Source organism: Schistocerca cancellata, chromosome 4, assembly GCF_023864275.1.
Source record: "Schistocerca cancellata isolate TAMUIC-IGC-003103 chromosome 4, iqSchCanc2.1, whole genome shotgun sequence".
Taxonomy (NCBI): domain Eukaryota; kingdom Metazoa; phylum Arthropoda; class Insecta; order Orthoptera; family Acrididae; genus Schistocerca; species Schistocerca cancellata.
In genome coordinates this window covers 197781636-197806372 of record NC_064629.1, presented here as the reverse complement: position 1 = coordinate 197806372, position 24737 = coordinate 197781636, and the positions used below count along the sequence as shown (strand labels likewise).

The 24737-nt window shown below is 43.5% G+C and overlaps 1 non-coding gene across 1 annotated transcript; it reads right to left on the bottom strand.

The window, feature by feature from the left end:
- Positions 1 to 525: 525 nt before the first annotated feature.
- Positions 526 to 600, bottom strand: Trnal-caa (transfer RNA leucine (anticodon CAA)). The gene has a single exon. It is a non-coding gene; the product is annotated as a tRNA-Leu (tRNA).
- Between the last annotated feature and the right edge of the window lie 24137 nt (positions 601 to 24737).

Here is a 24737-nt window from a genome sequence, read left to right as displayed (position 1 = left end):
CCACATTTGGCGACGAGGATTCAACATAGGTTAACTATTGAGCCTATGGAATACCACGTTTTTACAACCCAAACCTTCACCGAACCCCCGTGTTTTACTCTTGGGACGTAAACTCGACCAGAATTGGGAACAGCGTGAAACATGACTCATGCGACCAAATGACTTTCTTCCATCGCTCCATAGTCCAGGTTTCATGGCTTTGACGTAAACATGGCTAGAATTGGGAACAGCGTCAAACATGACTCATCCGACCAAATGACTTTCTTCCATCGCTCCATCGCTTTTATGGCTTTGGCACGATTATTTCCTGTTAAGGGCGTTTACATCATTGCTAGGGAAGCTTGGATTTCCGGCTCGCCTTTAAATTCCCCGCTAATGGAGCGCCGTTCTTGATGCTTTGGTGTTGACAGGATTTGTGAACGCAACACTCAGTTCTGCAGTGAATATAGCAGCTCTACAGAATGAGGTTTTCACTCTGCAGCTGAGTGTGGGCTGATATGAAACTTCCTGGCGGATTAAAACTGTGTGCTGGACCGAGACTCGAACTCGGGACCTTTGCCTTTTGCGGGCAAGTGCTCTACCAACTGAGCTACCCAAGCACGACTCACGACCCGTCCTCACAGCACTTGCCCGCGAAATGCAAAGGTCTTGAGTTCGAGTCTCGGTCCAGCAAACAATTTTAATCTGCCAGGAAGTTTCATATTAGCGCACACTCCACTGAAGAGTGAAAATCTCATTCTGGAAACATCCCCCAGGCTGTGGCTAAGCCATATCTCCCCACTATCCTTTCTTCCAGGAGTGCTAGTTCTGCAAGGTTCGCAGGAGAGCTTCTGTGAAGTTTGGAAGGAAGGAGACGAGGTACTGGCAGAATTGAAGCCGTGAGGACGGGTCGTGAGTCGTGCTTGGGTAGCTCAGTTAGTAGAGCACTTGCCCGCGAAAGGCAAAGGTCCCGAGTTCGAGTCTCGGCCCAGCACACAGTTTAAATCTGCCAGGAAGTTTCATAGCAGCTCTAGCTCTCTCATTTTTCTTCGCAATCATCTACAACGTCAGTCTGTCACTATGTCTCAGTACACACGTTCTTATTCGTTGTGACGTAGGGGATGATGTTTCTCTGTTTTCCCTGTGTGCGGTATAAAACATCGATAAGGTGCCTCCTGAAACAACAAACATTTATCTCCCACGGTTACAGAAGCACCCACCATACGAGCGCCAACAAACTGTCCACGTTCGAATTCACTAAGCTCCAACGTAGCGCGCTTACTACCACATAGAATACCCTTCTGACAACGACTGACGCTTGCGTCGTATTGAGGGCTTTGCATACCTGCCGTTCGTGGTGCTAATACAATAGCATCCCCTGCAGACTTGGCTAGCATCTTCATTTATGCTGAAGCATGCATTTCTCGCGGTGTTCCATATATTTGTCTAACCCCTGTAATATTTTTTTTTCTTTTCTTTGCTGAGTGGGACAACCGCACTCTTAAGAGGCCCTTAGCGTTAGCTGATGGTTTTGGACTCGGCTGTTACTTGCTAGATGCGTATTGTTATAAAATAAGGCTGAGAACCACGGGCCGCACGAATACTTAAGGCCTGGTTCTCATTCAAATGAGTAGAAACTAGGCAAAGTTTGGAATTTTTTTTGAGACAGTGAAAAGACATAAAAATGATCTGTTTAGAGATTATGATTGATCATACTTTGAACTTTGTTTTAGATTTTCAGTACAAAAAAACCAAAATGGCGCCTGTAATTATGGTTTGATCAAGGACAAGCGAGTTTGAAGTACGCAGACTGCGTACAGTGTAGCTCCTCAGGAATTGCCTGAAATAAAAAATGGATAACACCAATCGCTACTACATTAAATTTATGGGAGGTTATACCTAATAACAATCAAGTAACCTTAAATTTAACGATATAGTGTTAACTCGAACTTTGACTTCAATTTTTGGGGGTTTGTTTCACTCTTTATGGCTGAACAAAAACGGTTAATATTAACAGATTACATATATTATGAGTATAATCTCCCAAGAAAAGTGTTTACTTTTCGGTGGTTAAAGGTAAAAGTTAATAAGCTAAACCCTTTTTATTTTTTGCTGCACGCAGTTTTGCAAAATTGTTTTTCGAGAACAACTTTTTTAAGTTTATAGAAAACTTTTATACCTATTAATAGTTCAATTTGCATAAAAACTACGTTTTATTATATATTTTTGATGTCGCTGTACACAAATCTGAAATTAGATTTTCAAAATTCAAAGAATCCACTATGGCGGATCGGACGCTATGTTTTGACCAAAATTTGAGCAAAAAGAGGGTGTTTTCGTTACTTTCGTTTAGTCTACAATTCCAGGTCCACATATCAACCCTTTCTCTAACTCGAATTGTTCCTGGCGGGCAATTGCCTCCTTCCTCTTGGCGAGAAATGACTATCTGGCTGAGCTGGATATGCTGCCTCCGGCACATGTTGTTCGTCAAATTTTCGGCGAATATGTTTTCTTGCGTACTGCAATATAAATAATTTTGTGAACTTTATTTCTACTGAGTTTTCTACTGAGCCGGACGTCTCCGGCTGAGAGCGTTCCACGGCTACCGTGACACTGCTTCGAACAATGGGCTGTAGCAACTTTTGTGACGTACATATTGTAAAACCTTTTCGTCCCAACGTTCTACACGTATATACCTTTCAAAAATACTGTAAAAACACGAATTTTAAACTATTTTAAATGAGAACCTGGCCTTAAATCGTGCCGCAAGCGGCCCGTGGGACGCAATTTGACGACCACTGCTGTAAGGCACATTAAATGTATTCGCAGTTGCGAATATGGACAGCTATCAGCTGTACAACGGAATGACGACAATGAAAATTTGTGCCGGACCAGGACTCGAACTCAGACTTCTCGCGTGACTCATGGCCTGCCCAAAATTCCGTACGTCGTGAACGATGTGTCTAGAAGCAGTACTCGTACACCCATTACGTATATTCCCGCAGAGGTGGGACATTTTACTTGAAAGTCGCTTACCCGGTGTCGCCAGATAAATACGATATTGCCTGTGTTAGTCTGAATTGCGATGCAAATCTCCTTTGGACATGCCTGCATGCAAAATTCCTTTGCACATACATGGATGCATGTCCAAAGGAACTTTGCATCGTAATTCAGAATAACACAGGCACTGCATTGTTGTACTGCTATAAGGGTTCCGTTTTTAGCGATTGAGGTATGGAACCCTAAAAATGATTAGATTCAGTGCAAGAGCTGCGGCACTAATACATGAAATGACTTGCAGAGAAAAATGAGAAGTGTATCGGCAAAAGAAGATGTAGGACTGTGATTGACCATTCGTTCAAGGAGGTTACATGGAGATGATGTTAAACTGATCAGTCTGTATACAGGGTGTACCATGGGGAGATGCGAATATTCAGGAATATGACAGGAACGGTCATTTGAAGCAAAAAGCTTCATGAGGACATATGCCCTATTCCAAATGGTTTGCGAGATAGAACACATTTACCATACATTGTTATTTATTTTCTGTTTTTCTCAATACATTGTCAGGTTTACACATGTAGACTTGTGCAATATTTAGTAAACACTACAACATGCGTTTTACAAGATATCAACTGAAAAACAGGTGTTTTTAACATATTCACCTCTAAGGATTATCGTACTCGTCCATTACAACTGTTGTGCAATTAACAATAAATATTCGAATATCCCACCGCCAACTTCAGTGCATTTGTACACTTTTGGGAGAACATGTTGTGTTGCTTGTTTAAATGCGCAGCACGTTCCCTAATGAGCGCCGCAGCGTCCATGATGCGCCGGCCGATGTGAACGAGCGGTTCTAGGCGCTTCAGTCCGGAACTGCGCTGCTGCTACGGTCGTAAGTTCGAATCCTGCCTCGGGTATGGATGTGTGTGATGTCCTTAGGTTAGTTAGGTTTAAGTAGCTCTAAGTCTAGGGGACTGATGACCTCAGATGTTAAGTCCCATAGTGCTTAGAGCCATTTGAACGTCCATGATGCGAAATTCGAACCTTTCGTTTCAACACCTCAGACTTCATCCCAGCCCATAAACAAAACTGTAATGGTGTAAGGTCTAGCGATCTTGGTGGGCAGTTAATTGTTCAAAATGGTTCAAATGGCTCTGAGCACTATGGGACTTAACATCTTAGGTCATCAGTCCCCTAGAACTTAGAACTACTTACACCTAACTAACCTAAAGACATCACACACATCCATGCCCGAGGCAGGATTCGAACCTGCGACCGTAGCAGTCCCGCCGTTCCGGACTGCGCAGTTAACTGTACTACCACGACCAATCTAGCGATTAGGGTAGGCGGTTGAATTATTCCCTCACATGTCTGCTGAAATGTGGGGGAGGGGGAGGGGCTCCGTCATACTCCAGGTACATTGCAGATCGCATACCAAATTAACATCCGTAATGTGTTCAACAATTTTCCAAAAAATGCAATTAATTCTGCCCTATCGTTTGTTCTTATAAAATAACTGCACCGATCAGCTTGTTACCGAACACACCGCACCAAACATTGATCGAAAACTAAACCTGCAAATTGGCCTCCACTGTACTCCACTGTATTCCTGCGACCATCGATGATCATTACGTGTGTTGTTGACTCCATTCCGTGCAAACGTGGCTTCTACAGTGAATAATATTAATGGAAGCAAATGAAGATTGTCATTCAACCAGTGAAAAAATGCAAGTCGTGTGGCATTGTTAACAACGTGACGACTGTGGACAAAATTAGTTTTAACATTGAAGTGAAGAGTTTCTCACGTCCATACGAGATATTTTCTTACTCTATATGTGAGGAATGTTTCCTGAAAGTTTGGTGATATCCTTTCACTACACGATATTGAAATGTGTCATTTAAGTGGTGGACTGACACATCTCGTGTATCATGGCCATTGATTCAATTTGTCATAATCCGTATGAGTTTTGACAGATTTCTGATGCTGATAATATGGGTGATATCGGTGAATTCAAAGGAGACGGTATCAAGTCTTAGTTTCTTCCTATTCGTGTAGTTAATTGCATGTCCCATATTTGTTGTTTTCTGCGGATCTGACGTAATCTTGGAGAGACGACCCGGTAGGAGAAGGGAGGGGAACGCTGGCGACCAGGCCCCAGAGCTTCCTGAGAAAAAAGCCAGTTTGTGAAGGTTAGGCCTCCTGGAGCAGGGGACGACGAGCCAGGCACTGACCGCTGTTAGGTTAGGTTAGGTACAGCCAGGTTACTCTGTATCGTCTGCCACCGAGCGACGTGGCGCAGTGGTTAGCACCCTGGACTGTCATTCGGGAGGACGTCGGTTCAATCCCACGTCCGGCCCTCCTGATTTAGGTTTTCCGTGCTTTCCCTAAATCGCTTTAGACAATTGCCAGGATGGTTCCTTTGACGGGGCACGGCCGACTTCCTTCCATAATCCGATGAGACCGAAACCTTGTTATTTGGTCTCTTCCCCCAAATCAACGCAATGTATTGTACACCGCAGTGCCGGCAAACTGCGCGCGGTCAAGATTCCACAAACTGCGGCCGTTTTGCTGGTGTGCCCTGGTGGTCTTGGACTTAAGCTGAAAAGACCAGTACAGTCTAATGACCATACCGTGCGTCCGGCCAGTGTAGAATAAATTATTTTTACAAGTCGGCCTCTCTGCTTAAAGAACAGCTAGTTGCAGTGTTGTTTTCGCTGGGAACGTTTCTCCCAGAAAACTAGGATGCCTGGCTGGTCGAGAGATATTCATCTCTGATATCTCGTGGGAAGCTCGTCGGCTATTTATTGTTAAAAGTCTTTTCTTCCTCGCTTCCAAGGAAGACAGGAGTGCAGCTCATTGTGTGTTCTAAGAATTTTTCCGTAACTAGGAGATTTCCCTACGCTGATCATAGTGTGGGAGCGCCTCGTGTTAGTAAAACGCCTGGCTTCACGTGACCGTACCCATCCGACTTCACAGAAACCTGGCTGCGCGTGTTCTACCGCTCTGAAAGTAAATGCTAAGACGTGTGCTACGTTGGCCTACTTCCAAATCACATGCTTTATTTGTTGTTTTTGGTTTTTGTTCTGTTGTTTTCTATTCGCTGCTGAAAATGACATTTTTTAAATTAGTTTATGCTACTAAAGAGATGAATACAGTAATAGGTTCAAAATGATGTAGATTGCAGCAGGTTATTCGGATATGAAGAGGCTTGCACAGAACAGAGTAGGGTGGAAAGCTGCATCAAACCAGTCTTCGAACTGAATACAACAATTAAAACAATGTTATGATGATGACTGTCACTGTTTAAATAGTCTGCCATTCACTGCCCATTATGTTAGTCTTAAAAAACGAGAGGGTTCATAATGAAAATACACTGTACAGATAGAATACCTAAACTCTTAAACAGGGACTCACAGGAGTTTCTAAGTTTACATCCCTTATTATTCTAGTGGCCTTTTTCTATATTGTGAAAACTTGTTTAGCTGTTGCCAAATTATCCAGAATTGACTCTATATTTAAGGTGGGGAAAAGAAGTAGGAATAACGTATACTCTTAATTGTTTTCCCACATGACATCCGTATTTTAAATAACACTGAAGATGATGCTACTTACATTTTCCATCACAAACTCATTGACAGAATTAATAAATATGCTCTGTCAGAGGCTAGTCGTGCACCTAGATCTCAGACTGACTTGTTAAGCACACACTCAGCATGTATACAGCAAGCAAATAAAAGAGGTTTCATCTTTCACAAATTAGGAACCATTGTAAGGGAAAAACAGTTTCTTACATGCTACACTCCCTTCTGTTAAAATTTTCTCCTTTGTATTATTCTCTGTGGAAACTACACTGACACTGACAGTATTCTTGTAGGAAAAGGAAACAGCCCGAGCTATCAAAGGAATATTGAATATGTGACTGAATCATGTAGGTCAACCTTCGCAGTGACTCGCAACATTAGTTTTATTTTCATTGTGCGCTAGAAAAAAATGCCTTATTCCAAAAGCAAACAATAATTGGGTGAGTCATTATCACACAGACGTAATGTGCACAGATATGACCCTACAAATGGCAGTAATATAAGTTTTGCTTTTAGACTGAATAAATTTTAATATTTTTAATTTCGCTGGTTTGGAGGTGTCAGTGAACCACCTTTGCCAGTGATACAGTCGCCTAGAAAAATGCGAAAGTTTCGTGTTACACACCAAGCGCTAACAGAGAAATGTCAACGAAATTTGAAGATTTTCTTCTTGATTTAAACAAAGAATTATTCCATACTGTAAAGCAATTTATTGGCATAGAGTAATAATTACATTTAAAATATCTGTATAAATCTATCTAAAGTAATTCCTGATGTGCCAGTAGAATATGGTAAAGTCTTGTTTTAATTTTGTGAGAAATGCTTCAATACCATAACTTGACCATTTACGTTACGATAAATGTTGACTACTGTTTAATCTTGAGTCTACTTCTTAAATGGGGTCACACATATGTTACAGAAATAGCAATCATACGCTTTCTTCTTTCTGCCAGGCAAAAGTACTTAAGCACAACTGAAACGAAATTGGTACCTTATTTTTCCTATAATAGCAGGCAGCCATTTCAGTATAATCGCTAATTTGTTTAGTGCATATAGACAACTGAGCGATTAGAATGAGGAAAGGTACACGAATTTTACAGCTATGAATATACAATCATATTCCACTCGAGCATAGAGTTCTGCATTAGTTATTCATGTGTCATTGCAGCCAGGCATGTGCAGAAGCTAGACACGTATTGCCGGTTTCCGGTTTGAAACGTCAATGCAAGCAAGTGTTTTACTGGCGTGAGGCACGCCCATCATAGTGATTTCCAACAACACGTCCTTATTATCAATATATACAGTAATAAATTGTAATTAAAAAGGAAATAAACATAAGTAAATAAACATAAGTAAACAATAAATTTCTATGTTATTTTTTATGAACAGCATCGTTACATAAGCAAGTGAGAGTCTGGTCCTGTTTAAGAAAACATTACATTCACATTTTTATTTTAGTAATACAACAGTTTTATAAGCATTATGCAGTGTCAGTAACATAAAAGTGAGTCTGTTACGGTAATCTGAAGTGAAAAAAGGTGAAGTCCAAGAAATACACAACAATCAGACAAAACCTATATTAGATTATCCTAATAAGTGAAAACTTAAAACATCTATGGAGTGTGACATAGCATATAAGAACATGTGCTGTAAGTATAGAAAAACACATACATTAATATTGGGTAATAAAGAAGAACTCAACCTAGACTTTACCCTGTTTGTGTAGTAAGAGGTGTAAGTAGTATACATACTCATTGGTAGTTACTATCATCATCCGTAATCAACATAGGCATCTTATAATAACTTCAAACATACAGAAGTGTAACGGTTTCTATTAATAATGACTGAATCCATTCACTTGCTTAATACCAATTACTATATCAATCACTGGCTAAGGAGTTTATACAGTCATATCTACCTAATGTGACATAGTTGAAATAACTACAATTTAGACCTTGAAAGTGTTGTATACTCACATAACATTTATACCCATATGTGACATACTTTGTAAAGAGCCAACAGTATGATGGGATGAAGTACAGGATGATAAACAGGTGGCGACAAATAATAAGTCGAAGCTATAACATGTGTGAACGTGTTGACACATATGAGTTAAAAAAAATCAAAGCGTAAAAGTATAATCTACAGTAAAAGGGAAAAACATAAAATCCAATAAGATGAAGCATTCCAGTAGCTTCATTGCTATCAAAACGTCACAATAGCATAAACGTCTGTAGTGCGTAACATAGAATATAAGATGTGTACCCTAATTATAGGAACATATACACTAATAATGGGTATTAAAGAAGAACCCCAACCTAGACTTCAGGCTACAACCATACATTATGGCATGAGGTAACTTCAACCATATTGTGTGGTAAGAGACATAAGTAGTACATGTACTCATTGGTAGTTACTATCATTATCTGTAACTAGGCATCTTGTACTCACCGCAGACATACAGAAGTGCAACAGTTTTCATAAATAATGACTGTATCTATTCATTTGCTTAACACTAACTAATATATCAGTTAGTAGCTGCGTAGATTATGCAGTCATACCTGCTTACTGTGATCAAGTAGAAACAAGAACAATTTAGACTCTGAAGGTAACATATACTCGTACAACAGCTGTACCCATTAGTATCATATTGTACAAGGGCTCAAAAGTATGATGAGATGAAACACAGTACAGTACAGGTGGTACCCTCAGTACAAGTGGACAAGTAAGAGAACACCGTAACGCACGTGTATATATAGACACATATTAGTTACAAGAAATAACGCGTAATATGCGATGTGGAAGAGGTCAAATACAGGGAACGAAAAGTTATTTACAATTTGTTCACAAACCAGATGGCAGTTATAAGAGTCGATGGGCATGAAAGGGAAGCAGTGGTTGGGAAGGGAGTGAGACAGTGTTGTAGCCTATCCCAGACGTTATTCAATCTATATATTGAACAAGCAGTAAGGGAAACAAAAGAAAATTTTGGAGTAAGAACTAAAATCCATGGAGAAGAAATAAAAACTTTGAGGTTTGCCGATGACAGTGTAATTCTGTCAGAGACAGCAAAGGATCTGGAAGAGCAGTTGAACGGAATGGACACTGTCTTGAAAGGTGGATATAAAATGAACATCAACAAAAGCAAAATGAGGATAATGGAATGTAGTCAAATTAAATCAGGTGATGCTGAGGGAATTAGATTAGGAAATGAGACACTTAAAGTAATAGATGAATTTTTCTATTTGAGGAGCAAAATAACTGATGATGGTCTAAGTAGGGAGGATATAAAATGTAGACTGGCAATGGCTAGAAAAGCGTTTCTGAAGAAGAGAAATTTGTTAACATCGAGTATAGATTTAAGTGTCAGGAAGTGTTTTCTGAAGGTATTTGTATGCAGTGTTTCAATGTATGGAAGTGAAACATTGACGATAAATAGTTTAGACAAGAAGAGACCAGAAGCTTTCGAAATGTGGTGCTTCAGAAGAATGCTGAAGATTGGGTGGGTAGATCACGTAACTCATGAGGAGGTACTGAATAGAATTGGGGAGAAGAGGAATTTGCGGCACAACTTGACTAGACCAAGGGATCGGTTGGTAGGACATGTTCTGAGGCACCAAGGGATCACCAATTTAGTATTGAAGGGCAGCGTGGAGGGTAAAAATCGTAGAGGGAGACCCAGAGATGTACGAGTATACGCTAAGCAGATTCAGAAGGATGTAGGTTGCAGCAGGTACCTGGAGATCAAGAAGCCTGCATAGAATATAGCATGGAGAGCTGCATCAAACCAGTCTCTGGACTGAAGACCACAACAACAACAACATGCAATAATAATGAGATATAAGAAATAAAAAGTGCATTAAGATGGAGCATAGTGCAATTAAAACATCACAACAGCATTTAAATAAGGAATAGTAAAATAGGAGATATCCGAACAATACAGAAATAGTTTACTATATTGTAATTTACAGACATTCTGTATACAATAATAAACCTGTCTACATTTGACTGGTTTTAATTTACAGTCATTCTGTGTACAGTAATATACCTGTCTATATTTGACTGGTTGCCTAAAGTAGCTGTTACAGGAATGTGGTATGTGAGATGGCCTGCTATGATAAGCAAGAAGTGATTAAGACTAACCAGTTAATCAATAAAATAAATGACATTATATACTAAAGGTTCCAGGGTAAAACTTTATGTATATGCAACTACTGTATATGTACATAATTCTTTCCAGAGCAAAACAGTACTATAAAGCAAAGGTGGCACAAACAGAAAACCACATTACAGTGCTGCTACATAGCGGTCCATAGTAAGACGAAGAAACAACCAAGAACATTAGATACATACATGGCTAAAGTGTGTAGCCAATTAACCTTCATGCTGAAACACATCGCTAAAATTCACAAGGAAATTCTTATTCTTAAGGTCTTTTTGTCCATTCAAAATGTCGTTAGGGAATATTTGAATGTGATGAGATATCTCTGTCTCTTCCAATAGATTTATGTAACTAACGTTTCAAATTATGTTCTACAGGCCCCACTGTATTGTTGTACGCTTTAAGATATGTGCTGAGAGTGAAAAACTTGATTACTGAAGGTATTCCTGAGACCTTAAGTTTAACTGCCTGACAGTATAAGATTTATTACAGCTTCCACAATGAATCCAAATAAGGGAGGCGCGGCAGAAGGCTGACTTTCATTTTTGAGGGCCAGCCCATCACACAACAGTTGATGACTGGCAGTTGGCGGCAGACCCGGCCGTATGTGGCCTTGACTCCCCAATTCGTCAAGATCTGGCAGCACAGCCTACGTGGGAAGGACAGCAGTTAAGCGTTTCTCGGTGCATTGCTTTTAAATTTGATTAGGTCCAGTGATTTCTGGTATTCTAGGGCACATCCATGAAGACCAGGCTATGTTATTTCCTTGAGGATTTCTTACATTTTTCTGGCAAGATCGGGGCAATCACTGTGCACCCATTCACAGTTATGCTTTTTTGAGAATGACCTGTTGAGACGAAGGTCACTTCCATCTCACTTGTTCCTTGTGGGCTTTGCAAAAGCAACCTAGCTCTGGTTTAAATTTTTTTCTGTTCATAACTGGCAGTTGCTTTCACTTTTAAGGTGTAAGTATTACTTTCTTGTTTATGTATGTGTTCATAACGAGTATTTCTAATAAATTGTGGTCAAATTGGGACAAGTTTTTAAATCAGTAGTAAGATGAACCATCTTTTAATTATTAAATATTCAATCTTTTTTGTAAGAACCATCATCAGGGTCTCATTTACAAAGGCCAATCTATCCATATTGTTCAATCCATTGCACGACAGATTCATTTCCATATCTTAGTTCAAGGGGAGTGATCTGTCTCTCAGTTGGTCCAACCTGTAAAGATCATTATAACAAGCAAAAGGCTTTTACTATGTTTCAGTATTGTTACAATGATTCAGTGATTCTTTCCGGGTGGGGACAATTCCTTCTAGCAAATCGCCGCGCGTTATGGCGCCTCGTCACGGATCGCGCCCCCGCCCCCCCCCCCCCCCCCCCTTTGTCAGAGGTTCGAGTCCTCCCTCGGGCATGGGTCATGGGTGTCTGTGTTGTTTGTTGAAGTTAGATTAAGTAGTGTGTAGGGACCGCTTACCTCAGCAGTTCCGTCCCATAGGATCATACCACAAATTTCCAAATTTTTCCTGCAAATCTAGTTAAACCTCATCAGCATACCAGAATGGTGAAGCATCTGATTGTGTACGTTATCTGGCGCTGGTGAGGTATCTTTTCATTATGATGGTGCTCAGCTGAATTCCCTGTTTGAATAAGAGGTGTTATAAGTCTATCTGCCTCGTGTTAAAAGACAGAATTGTTAAAATACGATGTTGAGTAAAACTTGGGTGAAAATCATTTTGATGAAGTATGTGGTCAGTAATTAGACTATGCCGGAAGAATTAGTGTGAAATACTTCATCTAAAATTGAGGGTCTTCCGGCTCAGAAAGATTTCCCACATCTGTGGTCTGTGAGTTCATTGAGGCGACATATTACACAACTAGCCATTAAAATAGCTACACCAAGAAGAAATGCAGATGATAAACGGGTATTCATTCGACAAATATATTATACTACAACTGACATGTGATTACATTTTCACGCAATTTGGGTGCATAGATCCTGAGAAATCAGTACCCAGAACAACCACCTGTGGCCGTAATAACGGCCTTGATACGCCTGGGCATTGAGTCAAACAGAGCTTGGATGGCGTGTGCAGGTACAGCTGCCCATGCAGCTTCAACACGATACCACAGTCCATCAAGAGTAGTGACTGGCGTATTGTGACGAGCCAGTTGCTCGGCCACCAGTGACCAGACGTTTTCAGTTGGTGAGAGATCTGGAGAATGTGCTGGCCACGGCAGCAGTCGAACATTTTCTGTATCCAGAAAGGCCCGTACAGGACCTGCAACATGCGGTCGTGCATTATCCTGCTGAAATGTAGGGTTTTGCAGGGATCGAATGAAGGGTAGAGCCACGGGTCGTAACACATCTGAAATGTAACGTCCACTGTTCAAAGTGCTGTCAATGCGAACAAGAGGTGACCGAAACGTGTAACCAATGGCACCCCATACCATGAGGCCGGGTGATACGCCAGTATGGCGATGACGAATACACGCTTCCAATGTACGTTCACCGCGATGTCGCCAAACACGGATGCGACCATCATGATGCTGTAAACAGAACCTGGACACATCCGAAAACATGACGTTTTGCCATTCGTGCACCCAGGTTCGTCGTTGAGTACACCATGGCAGGCGCTCCTGTCTGTGATGCAGCGTCAAGGGTAAACACAGCCATGGTCTCCGAGCTCATAGTTCATGCTCCTGCAAACGTCGTCGAACTGTTCGCGCAGATGGTTGTTGTGTTGCAAACGTCCCCATCTGTTGACTCTCGGGTCGAGACGTGTCTGCACGATCCGTTACAGTCATGCGGATAAGATGCCTGTCATCTCGACTGCTAGTGGTACGAGGCCGTTGGGATCCAGCACGGCGTTCCGTACTACCCTCCTGAACCCACCGTTTCCATATTCTGCTAACAGTCATTGGATCTCGACCAACGCGAGGAGCAATGTCGCGATACGATAAACCGCAATCGCGATAGGCTACAATCCGACCTTTATCAAAGTGGGAAACGTGATGGTACACATTTCTCCTCCTTACATGAGACATTACAACGACGTTTCACCAGGCCACGCCGGTCAACTGCTGTTTGTGTATGAGAAATCGGTTGGAAACTCTCCTCATGTCAGCACGTTGTCGGTGTCACCACCGGCGCCAACCTTGTGTGAATGCTGTGAAAAGCTAATCATTTGCATATCACAGCATCTTCTTCATGTCGGTTAAATTTCGCGTCTGTAGCACGTCATCTTCGTAGTGTAGCAATTTTAATGGCCAGTAGTGTAGTTTGTTTAAATTATGTACTTGTAGTCATTTGCAGAAAACTGGTTTATTAGTGGAAGTGTGTCTCTATTGCTGTTGCAATGCTTTTTGCCTGTTTTTGATGGCATCAGCTATTTCTTGAGACAACCGTCGGACAGACTTGCATTGAGGTCGTCCAGAAGACTACTGTATCGCATTATGCGCTGCAGCGTGGGTTTTCACAGTGGTCGTTTGCTGCACTTTCTTGTTAATGTCCTTTTCTTCGATATCGTGACATAGGTTTCAGAAGAGTATTGTTCTCAACTGGATTTTTGTAGGGATCACCTTGGTAAAGTGTCGGAGGATCTCAAACATAATAATCGATAAAAGTTTTGGGTAATGGGCGCTCTCGCACCTATCACTGTGAACATGCCATTTTTTCATAGATGTGCGAACAGAAATGTACAGCGTTAAATCGATTGCGCAGAAGGTTTGGATCCCTGTACTCATCAGACGAACGTTAAAATCCAAGAGGCGCCGATCAAGTAGTTGACCTTTGTTACTGCTGTACGATCCTGACCATCATGCTAATATCCCGATGTTCACTGTGTTCCTCTGACACTCGAAATTGAATATTAGTGCGTTTTGAATTGAGCACCTGATGGTTTCTGTATGGGTGTAATTGCTCTGTCTGTGACTGCCTAAAAATTCGAGGGCAAGCTGAAAAGTAATTCAAAAATGGCTCAAATGGATCTGAGCACTATGGGACTTAACATCTATGGTCATCAGTCCCCTAGAACTTAGAACTACTTAAACCTAACTAACCTAAGGACATCACACAACACCCAGCCATCACGAGGCAGAGAAAATCCCTGACCCCGCCGGGAATCGAACCCGGGAACCCGGGCGTGGGAAGCCGCAACGCTACCGCACGACCACGAGATGCGGGCGAAAAGTTATTCCTCAGAATTTTTTAGTCTGTTCTCAGAACCGGTTGATGCATTACATGTCAGACATATTATTCGGTCGACTTTCCCGTTTCGCTAACGCAAGTTGCAAACGTCTGTCTCTAGAGGGATCCGAATTGTAGCGTCTAACATAGCAACTATGTCAGTGTGTGAGAAAGCGCGTGACGTATGCACGATGGGTGCCTCGAATGCTCACTTCCACACGAAAGAGAAGAGACTGGACATATGTCAACAGTTTCTTTTCTCTTTTTAGCGTGAGGGTGATATGTTCTTGTGACAGGCGATTTTGATCCCGAAAACTAGAGAGTATCAATGGAGTTTCACCACGAAGGATCACTGACGCCAAAAAAATTCAAGACAATGCCATCAGCAGGTAAAGACATACTCACAGTTTTCCGGGAGGTTCAAGGTATGGTGCATTTGTAATTAATGCTTAGAGGCACCACCATTAAATTCTACATTCGGGAGGACGACGGTTCAATCCCGCGTCCGGCCATCCTGATTTATGTTTTCCGTGATTTCCCTAGATCACTTCAGGCAAATGCCGGGATGGTTCCTTTGAAAGGGCACGGCTGATTTCCTTCCCCATCCTTCCCTAATCCGAGATTGCGCTCCGTCTGTAATGACCTCGCTGTCGACGGGAAGTTAAACAGTAATCTCCTCCTCCTCCATTAAATTCTACAAGGTACACAATCAGAAAACTGAAAGCACAAAGTCGAAGAATTCGTTCAAACGTGGAGCACCTTCTCCTTCAGCATGCAATGCCAGACTTCACACGAGCTCTCCGATGTCTGCAACGATCAGACGCGTTGGTTCACTGTCATCGATCATCCTCCATACAGCCCCGACTTCACCCATCCGGTTATCAGCTGTTTCCGAAACCTAAAGAACACCTTCGAGGACTTCACTTTGATAGTGCTGAAGAGGTGCAAGCGGAGGTGAGGTTGTGGCTCCGTCAACAGAGTAAAACATTCAACAGTAAGGGTATCGAGAGCCCGCCCGGTTGGCCGTGCGGTCTAACGCACTGCTTTCCGGGCGGGAAGGAGCGCCTGGTACCCGGCACGAATCCGCCCGGCGGATTTGTGTCGAGGTCCGGTGAACCGGCCAGTCTGTGGACGGTTTTTAGGCGGTTTTCCATCTGCCTCAGCGAATGCGGTCTGGTTCCCTTTATTCTGCCTCAGTTACACTATGTCGGCGTTAGCTGCGCAAACAAGTCCTCCACGTACACGTACACCACCATTACTCTACCACGCAAACATAGGGGTTACACTCGTCTGGTGTGAGACGTTCCCTGGGGGATCCACAGGGGGCCGAACCGCACAGTAACTCTGGGTTCGGTGTGGGGCGGCGGAGGTGTGAAGTGTACCGCGGTAGTCGTCGTGGGGTTGTGGACCACTGCGGCTGCGGCGGGGACGGAGCCTCTGTGTCGTTTCTAGGTCCCCAGTTAACATACAATACAATACAATGCTAGGGTATCGAGAAACTGTTCTCTCGTTGGGAGAAATGAGTTCGTCGCCAGGATGACAATGTTGAGAGACGAATCTGTATACCTGATGAATAAAGATGTAGAATGTTAATAAAATTTGTTTCATTTAGAAACCTTAACGAATTTTCACATAAAAAATTCGGAGGCATTACTTTTCAGCACGCCGTCGTACTTTTAATCTCTTATGGAGTTTTTCTGTTAAGAGCCAGTCAAAAGTGGAAAATAATAACAGGATTCATAAATATAACACGTACTTTACTCAAGTATAGTTAGGAGCAAAACAATGAAGTGAAATAAATCTAAAAAGAAATTGCAATCATTTCTGCCTCACAACTCTTTCTACTTCGTGGATGAGTTCCTGAACAGAGAGTATTAGTAAGGTTGGGTTCAGTGTAAAAATGTATTATTGCAGATTACGTTCAAAGTAAAAATGCACTCATGTAAGTGATCAGCTGGTAGCAACATTTTCACTGAGAAAATGTGTACGGTTTGTAAACCTTCGGACACGTTCCACACCATAGCGAGTTGCCGCAGATATAATTCACGCAACATGAAAACTACTAAACTTTCCACGGCGAGGGATTCTAAATCTTCCACCTTAGTGAAGGCTATTGATGTTTATTTCTTTGAAAATCGGTGTCATATCCGTATTTGTGGCGCGGCCTTTCAATGTGAATGGCATTTTAATTATTTTCGTTGCCCTCATACTACAATTCCCACGACTATCTTGAATCACACGTATTTTACATGCACGTAACTTGTAAAATTCTTTTGGTGGTTTTATGTACCTTCCATATTTATTAAAATGTCGGTTTGGTCGACCTTGATAGTTTTTGTTTAGGGCACACCACAACTAGGTAATTAGGACCCCCTCAAAATCTATGAGTAATTTTAATACGGAAGTGCGTTTCAGGCATAATAGTATTGAAAGTGATATGTCTAGACTTTTGTAGATTCGGAGCTTCTTTAGAGTTGATGTCATTTACCAGGCAAATAACTGCCCTGCCAAAACGCGTATGTGTAGTGAGCACTGCAGAATAAATCAAAAGGTGCTTGTAAAGTGGTTAACGAAGAAAATCGTACAAGATTAGTGTTCTGCACTGTCAACCAACCACATAATATTCGTGTTCTGCACCGTCAACCACGCAGTTTCTATGATGGTGTGGTCCTCCAAGACGGCTCAGACACGTTCAATGCGACTACAAAGGCGTGGAATCTTCATTGAAGTGGATAACAGTGAAGGAGTCTGGGCAAACAGGTTCTTCGCTATCTAAACCGAACTGAAACGAAAGAAATGCTAGTCAGTGAGCGCTAAGTCGGTTAAGTTTGCATGTCTTTTCACTTTGCGGACTGTGACGGGGAAGCAAATGCGTGAAAGCGTGCACTGCTCTTGCGGAACTGTCCCCGTACTACTGCGTAACAGGCTCTCGAAGCTTGGCATCCCACTCCAGGTATTAACAAACCAAACAAGGAACACTGCAGGACACAGAACCACCCAGGATACTGAACTACAAGCGCGCGAATTGGACACTGTTCAAGGAAACGCTTGACAGTCGTATTCCTGACACCCACGAAATTAACAACACGCGACAAATCGATGATGCTGTGGAGGCTCTTACTACATCTACATCTACATACATACTCCGCAATCCACCATACGGTGCGTGGCGGAGGGTACCTCGTACAACAACTAGCATATTCTCTCCCTGTTCCACTCCCAAACAGAACGAGGGAAAAATGACTGCCTATATGCCTCTGTACGAGCCCTAATCTCTCTTATCTTATCTTTGTGGTCTTTCCGCAAAATGTAAGTTGGCGGCAGTAAAATTGTACTGCAGTCAGCCTCAAATGCTGGTTCTCTAAATTTCCTCAGTAGCGATTCACGAAAAGAACGCCTCCTTTCCTCTAGGGACTCCCATCCGAGTTCCTGAAGCATTTCCGTAACACTCGCGTGATGATCAAACCTACCAGTAACAAATCTAGCAGCCCGCCTCTGAATTGCTTCTATGTCCTCCCTCAATCCGATCTGACAGGGATCCCAAACGCTCGAGAAGTACTCAAGAATAGATCATATTAATGTTTTATAAGCGGTCTCCTTTACAGATGAACCACATCTTCCAAAATTCTACCAATGAACCGAAGACGACTATCCGCCTTCCCCACAACTGCCATTACATGCTTGTCCCACGTCATCTCGCTCTGCAATGTTACGCCCAAATATTTAATCGACGTGACTGTGTCAAGCGCTACACTACTAACTGAGTATTCAAACATTACAGGATTCTTTTTCCTATTCATCTGCATTAATTTACATTTATCTATATTTAGAGTTAGCTGCCATTCTTTACACCAATCACAAATCCTGTCCAAGTCATCTTGTATCCTCCTACAGTCACTCAACGACGACACCTTCCCGTACACCACAGGATCATCAGCAAACAGCCGCACATTGCTATCCACCCTAACCAAAAGATCATTTATGTAGACAGAAAACAATAGCGGATCTACCACACTTTTTTTCTAATTAACTACTCACCCGAAATCGATGAAACTGGCGTTACTTCTCGACGTAATCGCCCTGCAGACGTACACATTTTTCACAACGCTGACGCCATGATTCCATGGCAGCGGCGAAGGCTTCTTTAAGAGTCTGTTTTGATCACTGGAAAATCGCTGAGGCAATAGCAGCACGGCTGGTGAATGTGCGGCCGCGGAGAGTGTCTTCAATTGTTGGAAAAAGCCAAACGTCACTAGGAGCCAGGTCAGGTGAGTAGGGAGCATGAGGAATCACTTCAAAGTTGTTATCACGAAGAAACTGTTGCGTAACGTTAGCTCGACGTGCGGGTGCGTTGTCTTGGTGAAACAGCACACGCGCAGCCCTTCCCGGACGTTTTTGTTGCAGTGCAGGAAGGAATTTGTTCTTCAAAACATTTTCGTAGGATGCACCTGTTACCGTAGTGCCCTTTGGAACGCATTTGGTAAGGATTACGCCCTCGCTGTCCCAGAACATGGACACCATCAGTTTTTCAGCACTGGCGGTTACCCCAAAATTTTTTTGGTGGCGGTGAATCTGTGTGCTTCCATTGACCTGACTGGCGCTTTGTTTCTGGATTGAAAAATGGCATCCACGTCTCATCCACTGTCACAACCGACTAAAAGAAAGTCCCATTCATGCTGTCGTTGCGCGTCAACATTGCTTGGCAACATGCCACACGGGCAGCCATGTGGTCGTCCGTCAGCATTCGTGGCACCCACCTGGATGACACTTTTTGCATTTTCAGGTCGTCATGCAGGATTGTGTGCACAGAACCCACAGAAATGCCAAGTCTGGAGGGGATCTGTTCAACAGTCATTCGGCGATCCCCCAAAACAATTCTCTGCACTTTCTCGATCATGTCATCATACCGGCTTGTGCGAGCCTGAGGTTGTTTCGGTTTGTTGTCACACGATGTTCTGCCTTCATTAAACTGTCGCACCCACGAACGCACTTTTGACACATCCATAACTCCATCACCACATGTCTCCTTCAACTGTCGATGAATTTCAATTGGTTTCACACCACGCAAATTCAGAAAACGAATGATGCACGTTGTTCAAGTAAGGAAAACGTCGCCATTTTAAGTATTTAAAACAGTTCTCATTCTCGCCGCTGGCGGTAAAATTCCATCTGCCGTACGGTGCTGCCATCTCTGGGACGTATTGACAATGAAAGCCGCCTCATTTTAAAACAATGCGCATGTTTCTATCTCTTTCCAGTCCGGAGAAAAAAATCGGAGGCCTTAGAACTTGAATGCACCTCGTAAAACACACGGCTAAAACATGAACAAAGCCACATTGGCCGTGTTTCTGGACATGGAAAAAGCTTAGGACCGTCTTTGGCACAACAGTCTCATACGCAAACTAAGCGAAGCTGGTTTCCCGGATGGACTCATACATCTCATACAACTATATCTCAGGAACAGATCGCAGTGGTTAGACACTGGACTCGCATTCGGGAGGACGACGGTTCAATCCCACGTCAGGCCATCCTGATTTAGGTTTTCCGTGATTTTCCTAAATCGCTCCAGGCAAATGCTGGGATGGTTCCTTTCAAAGGGCATGGCCGCCTTCCTTCCCTGTCCTTCCCTAATCCGATGAGACCGATGACCTCGCTGTCTGGTCTCCTTCCCCAAAACAACCACGAACAGATGTTTCAACACTGGCGTGCAGGGAAAACAATCAACACAAAACGGTGTCCAAGCCGGAGTACCCCAGGGAAGCATCCTAGGGTCCATCTTGTTCAACCTGTACATTAACGACTTCCCAGCAACACAAAACATGACGTTAGCCATCTACGCGGAGGACACAGCCATCCTTGTGCAAGATTGGAAACCGTCAAACATTAATTCACGAATACAGACGGCACACAGAACTGCCGAGCATTGGTTGGAAAGATGGCTTATTAAAGCAAACGTCGACAAGTGCGAAGCAGTTCTGTTTACACGCAGACCGAAACTATCGCGCAAACATCAACACAGTAGACAGATAACACTACATACACGCCCAATACGTTTCCGAGAGAAAGTCACATATCTCGGTGGCTGGCTGGACCGGAAACGTACATGGGGGGACCGCATTGAATACGTTGCCAACAGAGCGCACGTGAGGCTCAAACAACTCTACCTAATGTTCTACAGGGCAAGCACGCTGAATAGGAGGGGTCGAGGTCCATATACATGACACTGATTAGAGATCTGATGACGTACACAGCTCCCGTCTGGGAATATGCAGCTCCTACGCGCCTGCGCCGCCTGCAGATCATACAGGACAAAGTGCTACGAATCATTAGCAACGCTCCACACACTACACGCACCGTGGATCTTCACAATGAATACCGCCTTTAAACCCTCAAGGAAGTATTCAAAAATGGGAAACACAAATGGGAAAATATGATCACAACCGTAGGTGGAAGCATAAGCGGCCAAAGACACTACTAGCTAGGGCATAACCACCTGTAGCAAGCTAACATACACCAAGAAGCGACAAACGTCGGCAAGCCTCTGCATATCAGCAACGTTGAGTGGATATACCGGCTGCTTTTAAAGCCGACCAACAGTCTACAGCAGGGGACCCGACGAGCTCGCCCACTGTCGCACAAACAAATCGCCAACATCACCCTACACTCTGCCTCTGATATATGACCTATCGGACACAAAACGATGTTGAACCTAACTGTTACAGGTTTGCTGACGCTGACCATGAGATCAATACCGGCACCCAGCGGCAGCCGCCGGATAGCAGCACCGCACAACGTCAAAGGTATTGAAATGCATGACACCCACTACTAAAAAAGCCTACCCTTGCATGACCTGTCGCAGGCAGCAAGACATCCGCTACTGCTCTTACTACCCGATCTAACTATCGCAGAGGTTTTTTTACCTTGGCTCTTGCCTTGGCACTTTTTTTCCTCTGCCCTTGAAACCGCTACCCTTCGTTAGACTTTCGACCGAATCTATCTCCAGATGAGCGCATATTAATGGTTAACCTTAACCAGACGAACGCAAACATCACAATACCCACATCCTGCGAAACTCCACTTTAGTGAAAACTAACCCTTATGCAGAGATGGCAGTAGGCCTTTTGAGTTGGCCATCATGCCGGTGTGGGCGTGGAGGGGCTCCACCTCTTGAAAAAAAAAAGTCCACAATACATTAATAAAATTGTTTTCTTCTTTTATTGATAGTGATGCTTAGAGCATCAACAGACATCACCACATTACACTAATTACCTGCCGGCCGGTGTGGTCGCAGGTTCGAATCCTGCCTCGGGCATGGATGTGTGTGATGTCCTTAGGTTAGTCAGGTTTAAGTAGTTCTAAGTTCTAGGGGACTGATGACCACAGATGTTAAGTCCCATAGTACTCAGAGCCATTTGAACCATTTGAACTAATTACCTATTTTAAAAAAGGGAAAAGATTTAATAAAAAATGTGCTGCAGAAAAGGAATAAAGATAAAGGGGAAGGGGAGAATGGGATTGACGAAAGCGAAGAACTACGTAACTACAACCAATTGTTAAATACAATGAAAGAAGTTACCAGCAAATGCAAAATATAAAAAACATGAGATTTTTTACACGGGCCTACAAAATGACGCCATGTAAGTTCAATAAACTGCAGACGTTGCGTCGGACGACGCTCTCCCACATGTACCAACCCACTAAGACGCACGTAACAACAAGCAACTGCTTCTGCCAGTGAAGTACAGTTGCTTAATACACAGCTGCTCTTACTCTGCCCACAGCGTGGAATTCGAATCTCTTCCTTTACTGCCTTCCTTCTCTGACCTTTTCAAACTGATGTGTTCACTTTTTACGCTAGTGCTTTTTCGTTTGCCACTCTTACGTGCTGGAGTGTGTGAGAGACCTTGGCTGGAATAGGTGCCTTTTAATCTGATGGCGGGGAACGGAAGAGATTATCTGCTGAGAGAGCCGCTTGGTCTAATTGTCAGTGCAGCGGAGACTCTGCAGTGTGTGCACGCCGATGAGCTTTCACTTCATAGAATGACGCAACTCCTTGCGGTACGTGACCTCACTGCACTAACGCGGGAAAGTCTCCCCGTCACAGCAGCAGACGTCGTTCTACGATTAGCAAAGTCTCAGCAGTATTCATGTCCCGTAGGTTTTCGGTGAGGTTGCCTGACACTTGTTCTCGCAATAATTCCATAGAATGTGGGTAGACTAGGTGCAAGCATTCTCAGGAACACACACACACACACACACACACATACACACACACACACACACACTCGTCTGTTATTTTCTAAGTGGTCTCGCCATTACAAATGCAAACTAGCTTCATTTTGACCATCTGCTGGGTAGACTAGCCGCAAGCATTCTCAGGAACACACACACACCCACACACACACACACACACACACACACAAGTCTGTTATTTTCTAAGTGGTCTCGCCATTACAAATGCAAACTAGCTTCATTTTGGCCATCTACAGTTATACAAGAATTTGGAAAAGCAACAGCGTCTGCCAAAATTTACTAGCGATACATCAACTTCAACCTATTCTGCCTGTTGGCCATACCGTTGTTGAGAACGATTTCCGCTCGACATCTACACAGATCACCCAGAACATTGTGACCGCCGACCTAATATCGATATAGACGCAGCGTCCAGGCGACAGCAGCGTCACCTGACTGGGAATGAATATTAGTCAGACACACGCAGGGTGCATGTAGTATTAATGAGCGTGCTGTCCGTGTGTACAATGGGGAGTTTGACTGGGGGCAGATTGTGATGGTCCAGGGAAACTGCACGACTTGTCAGGTGTTCGAGGAGTGCTGTGAGGGTGTCTTCAATACGTGGCGAAACCAAGGTAAAACCGTGTCCAGACGTTGTGAGATTGCGCAACAACCTCTCATTACAGATGTTGGACGTCGTAGACTGGGGAGACTAGTAAAACAGGATAAGCGGCGAACTGTGGTGGAACTAACAGCAGACTTTAATGCTGGGCAGAGTACAAATGCGTCTGAACACACAATGCACCGAGCACTCCTAACGATGGGCCCCACAGCCGACGACCCGTGCGTGCGCCAATGTTTAAATGAAATGTTGTGTGGCTAGGGCCTCCCGTCGGACTTGGTGCAAGTCTTTTTAGTTGACGCCACTTCGGCGACTTGCCTATCGATGGGGATGATATGATGATGAAGACAACACAACACCCAGTCGCTGAGTGGAGAAAATCTCCGACCCAGCCGGGAAGCGAACCCGGGCCCCTTTGCATGGCATTCCGTCGCGCTATCTACTCAGCTGTCGAGACGGATGTGCCAGTGTTAACGACATGACATTGGCAACTACAACTGAAATGGGCACGTAACCATCGACACAGGACGCTGGCGCAGTGGCAGAGCTTTGCATGATATGATGAATACCTTCTCCATCATACCGAAGGGAGGATGCGAATACGGCGTCTTCCAGGGGAACAACTCCTTGGTACCTGTACAGAGGGACGAAGGCGAGCTGGCGGCGGCTTCAGTATGCTCTGGGGAACATTCACGTGGGTATCCATGCGTCAAGTGAGACTGGTACAAGGCACCATAGAGGTCAACGAGTATCTTATACTGGTTGCAGAGCACGTACACGTCTATATGACGATCATGTTTCCCGACGGCAGTGGCATTTTTTGAGCAAGACAATGTACCACGTCACAAGGCCAGGAGTGTGACGGAGTGGTTCGAGGAGCAGAGTTGCGCATTCCATTTGACGAACTGGCCTCCGAACTCGCCGGATCTGAACCTAATCGAACATATCTGGGATGTGATTGA